Genomic DNA, 13,642 nt, shown 5'->3' with positions numbered 1-13,642 from the left:
AACACTAGGTCAGCTAATGCAGAACTGTCCTAACATCACGATACATGCCAAGTTGTCTTAACCTTGTGAGGCCACATAGCTTACTCGAATGACTACAACCTCAATCACTCCCGTACCGCCTAAACGCTACACGTCTCAAAACTGAACAAGACCAAACCAAGGCCGGACCAACCAGCAAAATTCGACCTATGGAAGACCAATACCATCTATTCAACGATCAATACCGTCCATAGCCTCACAAACCCGAATCAGTGCTGACCGTGCCGACGGTCATCACCATGCATGACCGTTATCAAATTCAGCTTCACTCAATACACAAAACAAACCTGAATCACAGTAGCTTGAAGCATCCTAACTCAAATTTTGGTCAATTCCTATAATGGAAATCTAAGTAAGGGCAATACCACGTAATATAGAGAAGTAGGGCCTCCACTTGCCTTAAATCCACAGGGTGCAAGCTGGTGGTGAGGCGGCAAGACGACGGTGTGAGCTGTGGCGGAGCCGCGAGCAACGCGGTTTAATCAACAGTGAAGGGGTGACATCTCTTGGGCGGTAGCGGAGATGAGGTGAGATGGCGATGCGGCGGCGTGGTGTCGGTGGCCAACGTCGAGCAGCGAGGCACGGACGAAGCTATGGAAGTTTGGGTGAGGGAGTTTCGTTGCTGAAAATGTTGCTGGGAAAATGAGGGAAGCTCCGGGTGCCGAGGGAGAAGAAGAACGACCCCTCCTTCTGCCTTGGCCTCTCCGCCAGTTGACTGCATTAGTCAACAACTCACAAATTTCGGTGGCAACTCAAATGGAGGGCAGGTGGGGGAGACGTGGCTACGGTCAGTGGCCCTTCTTGCCACTTGAAGTAACGGCAACAATGTGTCTGCCAATTCAGCGGTCAACCTTTCCCTTTTGTTGACTGCCGAGGATGGAGCAGTGGCGTGGACATAACGAGGGTGGAAGATTGCCGGTCTTCTCTTCAGCATGCGTACGTACGCATGGGGTGGGTGCAGCTCGTATGAGAAATTAGCTTGGCAACGTGCTGCGGGGAGTGAACATTGGTCTCGCTGGTGGCATTTTACGAAGAGGAATTTAAATGAGGTGATGGACTAGATGATGATCGAGCTATCATAGTATAATGGAGACATGACGATGAGGTGATGTCGCGAGGACGTGATGAGACGGAACGGTTCTATATAGGGATGGTGGTGGCGAAACGGTGGCCATGAATGGTGCCACTAACGCAGTCCGATGACAAACTTGTCAACGGCATGGAACGTTACACATTTGTGGCTCAGGCGAAGTCCAAATATCACAAATCTCCCCTACCTAAAGAATTTCGTCCTTGAAATTGAGCATCTCTTACGTCTCATTGAAAAGATGAGGATACTTTTGCCTCATTTCTCTCTCGCTTTCCCACGTAACCTCTTCCATGTCGTGGTGCCAACACAGGATTTTAACCAGTGGGATCACCTTTGTTCGGAGGACTTGCTCCTTCCAATCCAGTATCTGCATCAACTCCTCCACATATCTCACTTTTTCATCTACTTCGATAATCTCATGATCCAGTATATATGAGCAAAGTTGGGATGATACTTCCTTAACATTGACACATGGAAGACATTATGTAGATTTGCCAGCTTAGGAGGTAATGCCAATCGATAGGTCAAATTACCTATCCTTTCAAGGATCTCGAAGGGTCCAACAAATCTCGAACTCAACTTGCATTTCTTTCCAAATCGTGATATAGCCTTCATCGGTGACACCTTTAAAAATACATGATCTCCCATGTTAAATTCTAATGGTCTTCTACGCTCATCCACGTAGCTTTTCTATCGACTCTAGGCCATCTTAAGTTTATTTCTGATGATTTCTACTGTATCCAAAGTAGCTTGTGCCAACTCGGGTCTTGTCAGTCTCTTCTCACCCATCTCATTCCAACAAACAGGATATTGTTATACGCTCATAAGGATATTGTTATACGCGAACTCCACTAGATGTAACTTATCATCCCAATTTCTTTTAAAATCGATCACGCAAGCTCTCAATATGTCTTCCCGTATTTGGATTACTCTTTCTATCTATCCATCCATCTGCGGATGCAAGGCAGTACTAAACTGAAGCTTGGTTCCTAATGTCGTTTGGAGACCTTGCCAGAAATTTGAGCTAAATCTCGAGTCTTGATCTAATGTGATGGTTACAAGAACACCATGTAAGCGTACTACTTGGCTTACATCCATACGTACTGCCAAGAAATGGGTAGATTTAGTCAGGCAATCCACTATTACCCATATAGAATCATGGCCACTTGACGTCCTTGGTAACCCTTGCGCGAAATCCATTGTTACGTGCTTCCATTTCCATTCTGGTATGTCTAGTGGTCTTAGCATTCCTACGAGCTTGCAATGTTCTGCCTTCACTTGTTGGCAGGTCAAGCCTGAGAAACATGCTTAGCAATGTCTGCTGTCATACCATTCCACTAGTACTATTGACATAGTTTCGATATATTTTTGTATTTCCATGATGGATACTATAATTACTCATATGCACTTCTGATAGAATTTCCTTCTTATCTCTTCATTATTGGGAACACATAGTCATCCCTGGTACCTCACTGTTCCATCTTCAAAAACTTGGAACTGAGGTCTTTTCCCTAACGATACCTCATCTCGAAACTTTCCGATTTCTGGAACAGACTATTGTAGTGTTCTAATTTTTCGAATAATTTCTAGTTCGATCTTCAGTGTGGTTAATACACCAGTGAGATGGTCTATTTCTAACTTGAACTCTGAATTTGCTATCATCTCTAACAAGATCCATTTTGATGCCCTTATACTTGCCATAGCTATTGCTGACTTATGACTAACAGCATTTGCTACCTTGTTTGTCTTCCCTAGATAATATGGTATCTCACAGTCGTAATCTTTCAGCAGTTCCATCCACTTTCTTTGCCTCATATTTAATTCCTTCTGAGAGAATAAGTACTTCAGACTTTTGTGTGACACCCCGAACCCTTCGCAAGTCGTCACCAGCGCCAATGTTACACCTTATCACCTTTCTTCTTTGAAGAAGTGTCCCAATTCGCAGACACACACATTTTTTTTTAAAAAAAACAAAACGGTCCCAGCGCGACTTATTAGCGGAAGCAAATTAAAACATCACCGTCTCTCCCCCTACCAACCATGATACAAATACACACCACTAAACACCATCTTTTTATAAACAAGCCACGACACTTTATTTACATATATATATCAAGATGGGAATTCCCTTCGGGTCGGTACAACAAAAGGAAAAGCTAGGACTCAGCCACATCCAGCCTAAAACCTCAAAAAGAACCCTCGACCCTCAACATCATACGTGCACAACCCCCATCAAAGTGTCGGCTATCTATATCCAAAAAGATCCAGCTCCTACTCATCGCGCGCGGGTCTCACACCCAACCCAGTGCATCAGGCGGTGGCGGCGGCAACATCCCTCGCATCGCTCCATCCCGACGAACGTGCACGAGATATGAACTCTGAATGACGGGGCCCCAACCAGGCCTATGTCGTATATCACTAGACAGCGTACTCGAATAAAAAAAAGTCAGTCCGGGAACGAGAGGGACAGTCTATCTCAGCACACTCGACCTCTACATCGGATGGTAGACCGTAAAACACCCCCCGCGTGACGGCAGGAAGCGGCATACTGCTAATCAGAAATGTGGGTCCCCAAAGGGGTGAATACAACCACTCAGCAGATACGGAAATCCAATAACAACTCAATGCATTATGCAATCATACATGCATTGCAGGCATTACTTACCTTGAAGCCATGCGCATACTATCATGCATCATCATATCAATTTATAACACATTCATGTGTATCATCATCGTAACATACATGTCATCGAGCCATATCATATATCATCATCATTATCATCACCATGCATATCATCATCATGCATAGCATATCATGGGTGATCATCATTATTACACATCACATATTATCATCATCGTCATCATCATGCATACCATCATGCATATCATATCATGGGTGATCATCATTATTTCACATCACATATCATCATCATCATCATCATCATCATCATCATCATCATCATCATGCATATCATATCATGGGTGATCATCATTATCATGATTTAATTTCCACTTTTAGCTTTCAATTTGATCACCACATCACCCATTTCTCAATTCATCAATTTTATCATCCCTTAGGGGCAAAGATCTCTGACAGGGCTCCCAACATTCAGCCTCCCAGGCCACCGGGCTTCCGGCCCCCCACATTCCGGGCATCTCACATCTCAACTAGCATCACGAGGCATCCCTTCGAGTAGAAACCTCCGACAGGGCTTCCGGCATTTACACTCCTGGCCGGGCATCCCGCACCCCAATCCCGGCATTGCGAGGCATTCCTTTCGGGCAAAGACCTCCGGCAAGGCTTCCGGCCCCCACATTCCGGGCATCCCGAATCTCCCGGGAATTCCGGCAATGCATCTCCGTACATTCCGGCCTCATCCTCCACCACAACCACTTACTCACTTATCATTATCCACATTTATCATCATTTTGATCTCATTTCAACATGGCATATGATTCACACATGCATCACAATTCATGATCATACATACACCAATGTCTTATCATACATGCAACAATGTATAATTATTTATTAATAAATTCAATGGAATTTATGGCCAATAAAATAATCCATTTTATTTTATTACTATTATTTTATTTTTATTATTATTTATTTTTATTATCATAAATAAATATTAAATTAAATATCTATAATTTCCCAAAATCATAAAATTCAAGCCATCATTAAACAAACCAATAGGATGACAATTTTATGCAAAATTCATGGCCAAATTGAATTTCACACAATTTCACAATTTCTACAAAATAGCACATGATATTCGGATAATAACCAGAATGCACAGTTTCCGAATAAATTCGATTAAAATATCCATATGGTCTCCAAAAATTATAAAATTTGACAGAGTGATAGCCAAGACACTTTCGTACAACATTCATGAATAACTCCAAGCCAGATTATTTTTAGATTATTTTATACAACCTCACGAAGCTTCTGGATCCATTACCGCATCGTCCAGTGTACACATCTCCGAAATATTGAGATTTCACCTACTTATCCTCTTTCGTTTCCTCTGAAATTTATATATGTTATACATCAAGGTATCCTCTACAAGTTTCATGAAGATATCTAAGTCAAATAACCAGAGTAGAATCATCATTTAGGTCCTTGAAGTCTCGGGTATCTCAAAATACATCACCAGAATCATCATCTTCAAGATCTAGTCGATTTACTAGGCTACACTTGTTCATTTCACTTCAAATTTGAGTATGTTTTATTTTAAGATGTCTCCTACAAATTTCATTAAGAAACCGAAGTGAGATTCCCAACAAAACCCAACATGCAACCACGAATCCAACAAGAGGTCAGTAAAAACTCTCCAGATCTGAGGTCTCCGTAGAACAAGACTTTAACCCCTCAAATCTCCATCATTTTTCACGAAATTTAAGTATGTTATAGTTCGAGATGTTAGCTACAACTCTCATGAATAAATCGAAGCCAAAATCTGACTCTAAACACACATGCAAGCTCAAACAAGTTACTGACTCACACGGTCCGAACACAAACAGTCATACCATTCACACACAACTCATCCATGCTTCGGTTTTTTTTCCATCTAACACCCAAAAATTCAACATGCAAAAAACACACAAGCATGCAAGAGAAGCTAGAAGACTCCCACTTGCCTCTAGGATGGACGGTCGACAGCGAACGGCGGCGAACACGGCGGCGCACGGTGGCTCCTCCTCGGCTCCGCCTCCTCTCTCTCTCTCGCTGAACTCTCTCTCTCTCTCACCTCTCTCTCGGCCGAATGGAGTAAACCGGCCACCTTCTCTCTCTCTTCCCCTTTTATACTCCCCTAGAGCTCATCATTTGCAATCATGAGATTGCCTCACCAATGGCCAATGCATGGCCTTCTCCCTTGCCACTTGTCATCACACATGCAAGATGGGCTTGGGCTTTTGGGCTTGGGCCTCCCCTCCTTGGGCCGGCAACTACTCTTCTCTTGGGCTGGTCAACTTCCCCTCTTGAGCCGCTCATCTTGGCCCATTAAAGGCTTAGGCCAATGGGCCTAAGGCCCATTCGAAAATTAAGCTTTTTCCCTTCTTTTTTTTTTTTTGAATTTCTTCTATAAATATTTTTAAACTTCAATTCTCATCTTGGCCAAAGTCTTGGGACATTTTTTTTTATTGAAATTTAATTTATAAAGCACATGGCCAAGCATAAATTATGAACTTATCAAATTCAAATTTCCACAATCATATGCACAAATCATCTAATTAAAAGACTAATGGCTAAAACATAAGCCATGGAAATTCTATCACCTAATTAGAGACTTTAACACACCTTATGGCTTGGCTTTGAATTTTAAGATGCCACATTTTGTGATCTATATAAATTTCAAATTTCTCCCCATAAAGATAATGTCTCCATATCTTCAATGCAAAAATTATTGCCGCTAATTCTAGATCATGAGTTGGATAGTTCAATTCGTAGGGTTTCATTTGTCTCAACATAAGGGAAGGTTCATACCTTCCCATACTACATCAGGACATACCATAACCCTTTTATGGGAAGCATTGCTACATATCGTGAATCCACCAAATCCAGACGGAATAGTTAGTATCAAAGCTGTGGTCAATCTTCTCTTGAGTTCCTGGAAACTCCTTTCACATTCACCACTCCATTCAAACTTCACATTTTTCCTAGTCAATCAAGTCAACGGGCCTGCAAGTCGTGAGAATCCTTCTATAAACCTCCCATAGTAACCTGCAAGTCCCAAGAAACTTCGTATTTTTGTTGGCGTTGTTGGTCTTGGCCAATTTACAGTAATCTTGACCTTCGCTGGATCCACCGAGATTCTTTCTACTGATACCACATGGCCTAGGAATATCACCTGGTCCAACCAGAATTCACACTTACTGAATTTGGCACATAATTTATGGTCTCTAAGGGTTTGCAATATTATTCTCAGGTGTTGCTCATGTTCTTCTAACCCTTTCAAGTATATTAGAATGTCATCAATAAAGATGATAACAAACTGATCCAAGTAGGGTTTGAATACCCTATTCATTAGGTCCACGAATGCAACTGGGGCATTTGTCAATCCAAATGGCATAACTAGGAACTCGTAATGTCCATAACGAGTCATAAAGGTAGTCTTAGGAATGTCTTCCTTTTTAATTGTTAATTGGTGATACCCTGACCTTAAGTCTATCTTAGAAAAGACTGAACTCCCTTGTAATTGGTCGAATAGATTGTCGATTCTAGGCAATGGGTACTTATTATTGATTGTCACTTGATTCAATTGTCTATAGTCAATGTAAAGGCACATTGACCCATCCTTCTTCTTCACAAATAGGACTGGTGCACCCCATGGGGACGCAGGTGCACCAGGCCTAATGAATCCCCTATCGAGTAGTTCCTGCAATTGTACTTTCAACTCCTTTAGTTCCACTAAAGCCATTCTATACGGGGCTTTTGATATCAATTCAGTTCCAAGCATTAGTTCAATCACAAACTCAATTTTCCCATTCCAGTGGTAGTCTAGGTAGTTCTTCAGGAAATACGTTTGGAAATTCCTGAACTATTCGAATTTCGTGGAGTTTGGCTTCTTCTTTCGTATGATCCTTTACTACCACCAAGTATCCTTAACATCCTTCGTCAAGAAGTGCATATGCCTCCACTATTGAAATAAGAGCCATTGAGGGGTTTGTCTAATTTCCGTAAAATTCAAAACTATGTTGATTAAGTGGGTTGAACTGAATCATCTTTCTATAAGAGCCATTGAGGGGTTTGTCTAATTTACTACCACCAAGTATCCTTGACACCCTAGCCTGTTGTTTACAGAGCCAATCCATTCCTATGATGACGTCGAAGTCATACGTGACCATCACTACTAGGTCTATTTCCTAATCTCGTCCACCTATAGATATCTTACATCTCTCGCATACTAATGTAGACAATACTACATTCTTCAACAACGTAGAAATACGAAGAAGCGTATCAAGAGATTTATTTGGTTTCTATTTCACCTAGTCGTCTATATCTTTCAGACACAAAAGAATGTGTAGCACCCATGTCAAATAATGCATAAGACTTCTTGTCATTTAAAGAAATCGTACTTGAGATAACATTTTTGGAAGCTTTCGCTTTCTCTTGGGGATTGCGTACACCCATCCTTGTGTTGGCGACCTTTGTGGATTTCTTTGTGGGGGTGGTACGCCTGCACGTTGTTGCATCTGTCGCGTCGAATCAACGTTCGATTGCGATCCTCCTTGTAGACAGTCCCTCCTAAAGTGACCTTTCTACCCAAATCCAAAACACCTTTGGTGATCTAGGTAGGGTCCTGGCCCATGTTGTCTACCACACCTTCGACAGGAATTATTTTGGTATGGCACTTTGCCTGGAGCGTGACCACTCCTGGTCCTCTTGACATTTCCAAAATTCTGCTTCTTCTTAAAGTCCCAAGGTAGCTCTCAGGTTGGATAGGGTCTTTTACCCTATCGGGTGTCACTTAGTGCCATTTGTCGCCCTAACTCCATTCACTCATTGCTTTCCAATTGCTCCCTTATTATTTCTTGCTCCACAAGCTGGGCCCGTTCCTAAATTTCATTATAATATCTTATATTCAGAGGTACCAGTTGCCTCTTAATGTTCGTTCTCAGGCCCTTCAAACTCTTAGCTTTTTCCTCTTGGTCTTCTACCAATCTAGGAGCATACCTTGACAGTTCAGAAAATCTCACTTCATAGTGGTCTACCGTCAGCTCCTTTTGTTCCAGTTGAACAAATTATGTTATTTTCGTATCCTTGGCACAGTCAAAAAAATGCTTTCTATTGAAAGCCGTAACAAACTCATCCCACATTATGGCAGTACCAAGCGTAAAGATTGTGTCTCTAGAAGCCCTCCACCAATATTTGGCGTTTCCCTCCAATTGGTACTCTGCTAGGGTTATCTTCTCTGTGTTGTTGCAATTCAACAGCCGGAAGATTTTCTCTATTCCATTGATCCATTGTTTAGTCTCTTCTGAATTTCTCGTCCATTAAACGTGGGTGGCTTCAATTTCAAAAATTGCTTCACCAACCTTTGAGTACGACGTTCTGCTCCCGGTTGTTGTTGGGCTTGCCTTTCCATCAAATTCCCTATTGTTGACACCTAAATTTTGGCGATCCGCCTAGTCATTTATTGCATTAAAAAATTAGGGGGTTAATTTTATCCCTAAAAAAAATAGTTAATTGCATAGCATATAGTTTTAGGTGCATTTATTTTTTATTTGCATTTACATTGGGCTAGTGACGGATGGATTCGAATTGATGGTTCGGAAACTTTAAGTTGATGAGTAAGCCTAAGCCCACGAAGCAAGTAAATTGGCCCGAGCCCGTTTTCTTTTAATGACAAGAATTACCTAAATTGAGATTTGAAATAATATTACGGTGGATTTTTGGAATTTAAGAAAATCGGGTTGCAATCTTATCTTTAGGTGATAAAATCAGGAGATGTGGAAAATAAAAGAAAAGTGATATTGCGTGCGAAAAAGAAATCTTCGCGGATGCTGATTTGAAAAGGAAAATAAAACCCTAATCTTCAGCCTATAAAAAGTTTTCGCGTAGGGTTTGAGAGGCCACTCAATAGAATACACGGCCATTGATAAAAACACATCAAGGGATACACACGTGAGAGAGAAGGTTGGCGGAGCCTCCCCACAATCCATTGATCCCCTTGCCGTCCGTCGATCGTGACGCCTACCATTGCGCCGGTGCTGCCTTGTTTGATGATATCCATCAACGACTTTGCTTGATAGTCAACACCTCCGTGCATCACATCGTGAAGCAGAAGCATCGCGTCAATCCGCTGTACCTCACCAGTTGAGGCCACGCATATTGATACATACGGCCACAAAAAGAGAGTATTTTTCTATTCTTTCTTTCTTGCAGGTTCTGAAGGTACAAGGAGAAAACTCGCTCACCTCGTTGGAGAATACGACAAAAGGGGGCCACTTCATAGATTACACATGCGGCCGCATCGAGAAAAGTGCAATAGAGAGAGGCGAGTCACGGCCGCAACACAGAGAACACACGTTCTCCGCAAAGAGAAGCGAGGGCTACATAGAATAGTGAGAGGATAAATCGTGGGAGTTTCTTTTATTTCTTGGGTTAATCCGGATGCTTTTATCAAGAGAGAGAGAGGGAGGAGAATAAAAAAGGTGACACATATTCTGCACATTGAAGAGGACGCACTAGAGAATGTCAAAGGAGGAAACGTGGAGAGGAGTCATGCATTAAAGAAAGCACACCATCCGAAAAGAAGGTCAAGCGAGATCAATTGACCCGAGAAGCCTCAGTCCCAAATCCAGTCGCCGTCCAGTCGTTTGTTCTTTATTTGCAGGTTTCCGGTGATCCCAGCGCTCGCAGCCCTTGCTCTGCCAATTTTGCTTCACTTTCTTGCGGGTTTTTTTTTAATCACGTCCGAGGTCTCGCCATCAAGCCTACAGTTGCTGCCACCCCCAGCGACGTCCCCAAGGCCAAGCCATCACCTATGATCCATGAAGCCGCTGAGCCGAGCCTCACCGCAACCGTATCCGTTCGTGACGCGCCTGGCCGAGTATCGTTAACCGTCCAAGCCGTGCTTCTCACTGACTTGAAGTCCACGGTCAAAAAGTTGAGGAATCAGCAAAGCTTGTTATTGGTCAAAGCAAGAAGACTAAAGAAAATTTTCTTTGGATCGTAGGGCGGTTTTTCCTTCAAGAAGTTGCAGACTTGTGCCACCGCACCACATTAACGTCAGCAATTCTCTCTGGGGGCTCTGACCAATGTCTATTTATTACCACGAAGCGGTTAATCGAGTCATCCATTAGCAAGTCTTGGTATATCTCTAGCCTGCCATGAGCCACGCCTAGTGGACTTTTGTTGATTCTCCCGCAGGTTCTCAGGCGATTTCCGCCGGTAACTACGGCACTCGGCCTCGCTTTGCATGATCCCAGCCGCCGCCACACTGGTCAATCCCACCGTGAGCAGCCAAGCCCTGTTTTGGAAAGAAAAACAAAAGAGAAATTAGGTAGTTTTTCTTTTACCTTATTTTACTTTTATTATTATGTTTTATTTGCTTTTTTAGTATAATTATTCCTTAATGAGAGATTGAGATTCCGACATGAAATAGCCTCTGAAATTTGGGATTGACAGTCCGATTTTCGCGCCTGAAATCCGACTCGCAATCGCAATCGCTTGAAAAATTGTCAATCCGATCTCACGCTCGAGATTCGATTCGCAATTTATTTAAAAATTGGCCAACCCAATCTCATGCGCGAGATATGGTTCGCCAATTTGTGAATATCGATCATATCTTATCTAATTTGTCGTCACGTTAATTGAATCAATTTTATTTTGTTAAATAAAAAATCCAAAAAAAATATTTGAGTTAGGATTAGGTTTGTTTTATAATATTTCTTGTTATCTTGCATATTTAGAATAGAGATTTTATTTCGAATTTCAAAAAAATCAAAAATCAAATCAATCAATTTAGGTTGCTAGTGTTTTTTTTTACTTAGGTTGCATGTTTAATAATTTGACAATTCTTAATTTCCAAATTAATAAAACAAAAACACAAAAAAAGGTCATCATGCATATGTCATGTAGAATTAGGACATTCTTTATACGTCATTGCATATTAGAATAAATTGCATGCTTATTTAGAATAAAAACCAGGTGCACGTCATATAGAATTAGATTCATACAATGCACGTCATTTAGTGATTTTTTGTTAGGTCCATTTAAGTAGAAATTGCCCGTCATTAGAATTAGGTCATTAGATTAATTTAGATTGCATATTTAAGTGTTGCATTTTTTTAATTTCGAATCTCATGGGAAATAAAAAAATTATTTAGAATAAATCATCTCATGCTTAGGATAGATTACATGCTTAGTTATGTCATATTGCTTAGGTCATATAGCTAAGTCATGTTGCCATGTCATATCATTTCATGTTAAATTAGTGGCATGCATTGCATATCGCATGATTTTCATTAATTAAGTGAAAACAAGACAAAAAATTGCGTGTTAATTAGAAATCATATTTAGGACTGCTGATGTGAATTCTAAATTAACATTGCAGATGCTTTCGTTGCTTTGAGGTAAGTCCTGCATCATTTATTCATTTGCTTTCTTGAGTGTTAAATTGGTGGTATGCGCACATGTATGATCACCTCACATGTTAGGAAGTTTATTTAAAATCAATTCAATTGCCAAACATTTTTGAAAATAAAAAGAATGGTACCAAAAGGGCATTAGAGAAATCTAATGTAATCAAGTCCCCGTACCCTTAGTCTCTGGTCGTAGGAGTAAAGTAATTCTCCAATTATTTTACTTAGGTGTCTAATCGACCTACCATAAACTGATTAGTGGCGACTCCTAAATAAAATCAATTTGCATGTTAAGAATTCGAACCTAAGTCGCGAATTGGTATGGGCTTGGGAGAGCCCGAGTTAAGTCTAGGCTTAACAATTCATTAGCCAAACCCTAGGTGGTTCACACCCGAAAAATTGGTCGCGACACCTATGTTGGCTAGCGCTTGTAGAATATCTTCCATCCGGGGTTCTACCCTCAAAGTAGTGGCTCCAGCCCTTGATGGGGGTAAACTTCTTGTTCGTACCATACTTTCCTACAGATTATTGAGTATTTACCATATGAACAATAAGGAAAAGTAACGTTCACACGTTACTGAGATCATATGAGTAACATGCAAATGTTACCGGCACGCATGTGTAACTCACAATCATTACCAGCAATTTACAAGTGAAAATTAGTCACATGTTTTTCAAAACAAATCAACCACATGCCTTTCGTGCCTAAACGTGTGTGATCACCATAACCCCCTTTTACTACTAACATACCTTATCACTCCAAACAAAACTTAAGCTCCGATACCACTCATGCTATGACAACCCCTGGCTCATTAGGGTCACCACGATGTTTCCTTGATATTGCTATGCGGAAGCGTGTAACAATAACTCCATTATAACTTAAATCAATGCACACGAAATATAAAACCAGGCACTTTTATTTACTTATATGTTTTAGACGACCTAGGTCGTCTAAAACATATAAGTAAACCAAAACTTTGTCCCAACCATCCTACAGTCTATTCACACGGCCATTTGTGTATCATGTCCTGGTCTTGTCCAAAAATGTAGCCTTCCTTCCTTGGGTCCTCCACCTACTCAACCCCGCTAGAATTATCGTCACCATCATCCAAGAGTGGAAGCGGCCCCATAGTACGCCCATTGACCTGGGCATATAGTACAATGAACCCCATCAATACGGGGCCCAATGTGTGAGACCGGCATCCACCGTCAAAATCACGGCAATCCGAATGAACGTGACGTTAGGGAAGTCGGGGTCCACGTGCTCTACTTGGTCCCACGTGAGGTCAGTGGGGATGTCATAGAGCATAGTGGAAGACGTGGGTTGGAGAGCCATGGTCACGTGTAACTCAGCAGATGAAAGCCTGTTAGACCATATTACATAAGTCTACTCCTACTCATTCGACGAGATCCTAAACA

General features: G+C 41.5%; 1 long non-coding RNA gene across 1 annotated transcript in view; it reads left to right on the top strand.

Moving 5' to 3' along the window:
* Positions 1-13,642, top strand: part of LOC120295634 — a 73,792-nt gene that overhangs the window by 54,692 nt on the left and 5,458 nt on the right. Inside the window, exon 2 of the long non-coding RNA XR_005553001.1 lies at positions 5,471-5,477. This is a non-coding gene — a long non-coding RNA (uncharacterized LOC120295634). The remainder of the gene's footprint in view (positions 1-5,470; positions 5,478-13,642) is intronic.

The sequence above is a fragment of the Eucalyptus grandis genome, chromosome 7 (assembly GCF_016545825.1).
Source record: "Eucalyptus grandis isolate ANBG69807.140 chromosome 7, ASM1654582v1, whole genome shotgun sequence".
NCBI lineage: Eukaryota > Viridiplantae > Streptophyta > Magnoliopsida > Myrtales > Myrtaceae > Eucalyptus > Eucalyptus grandis.
Note: the sequence above shows the minus strand (reverse complement) of the source record. Positions and strands in the feature narration are given on the sequence as shown.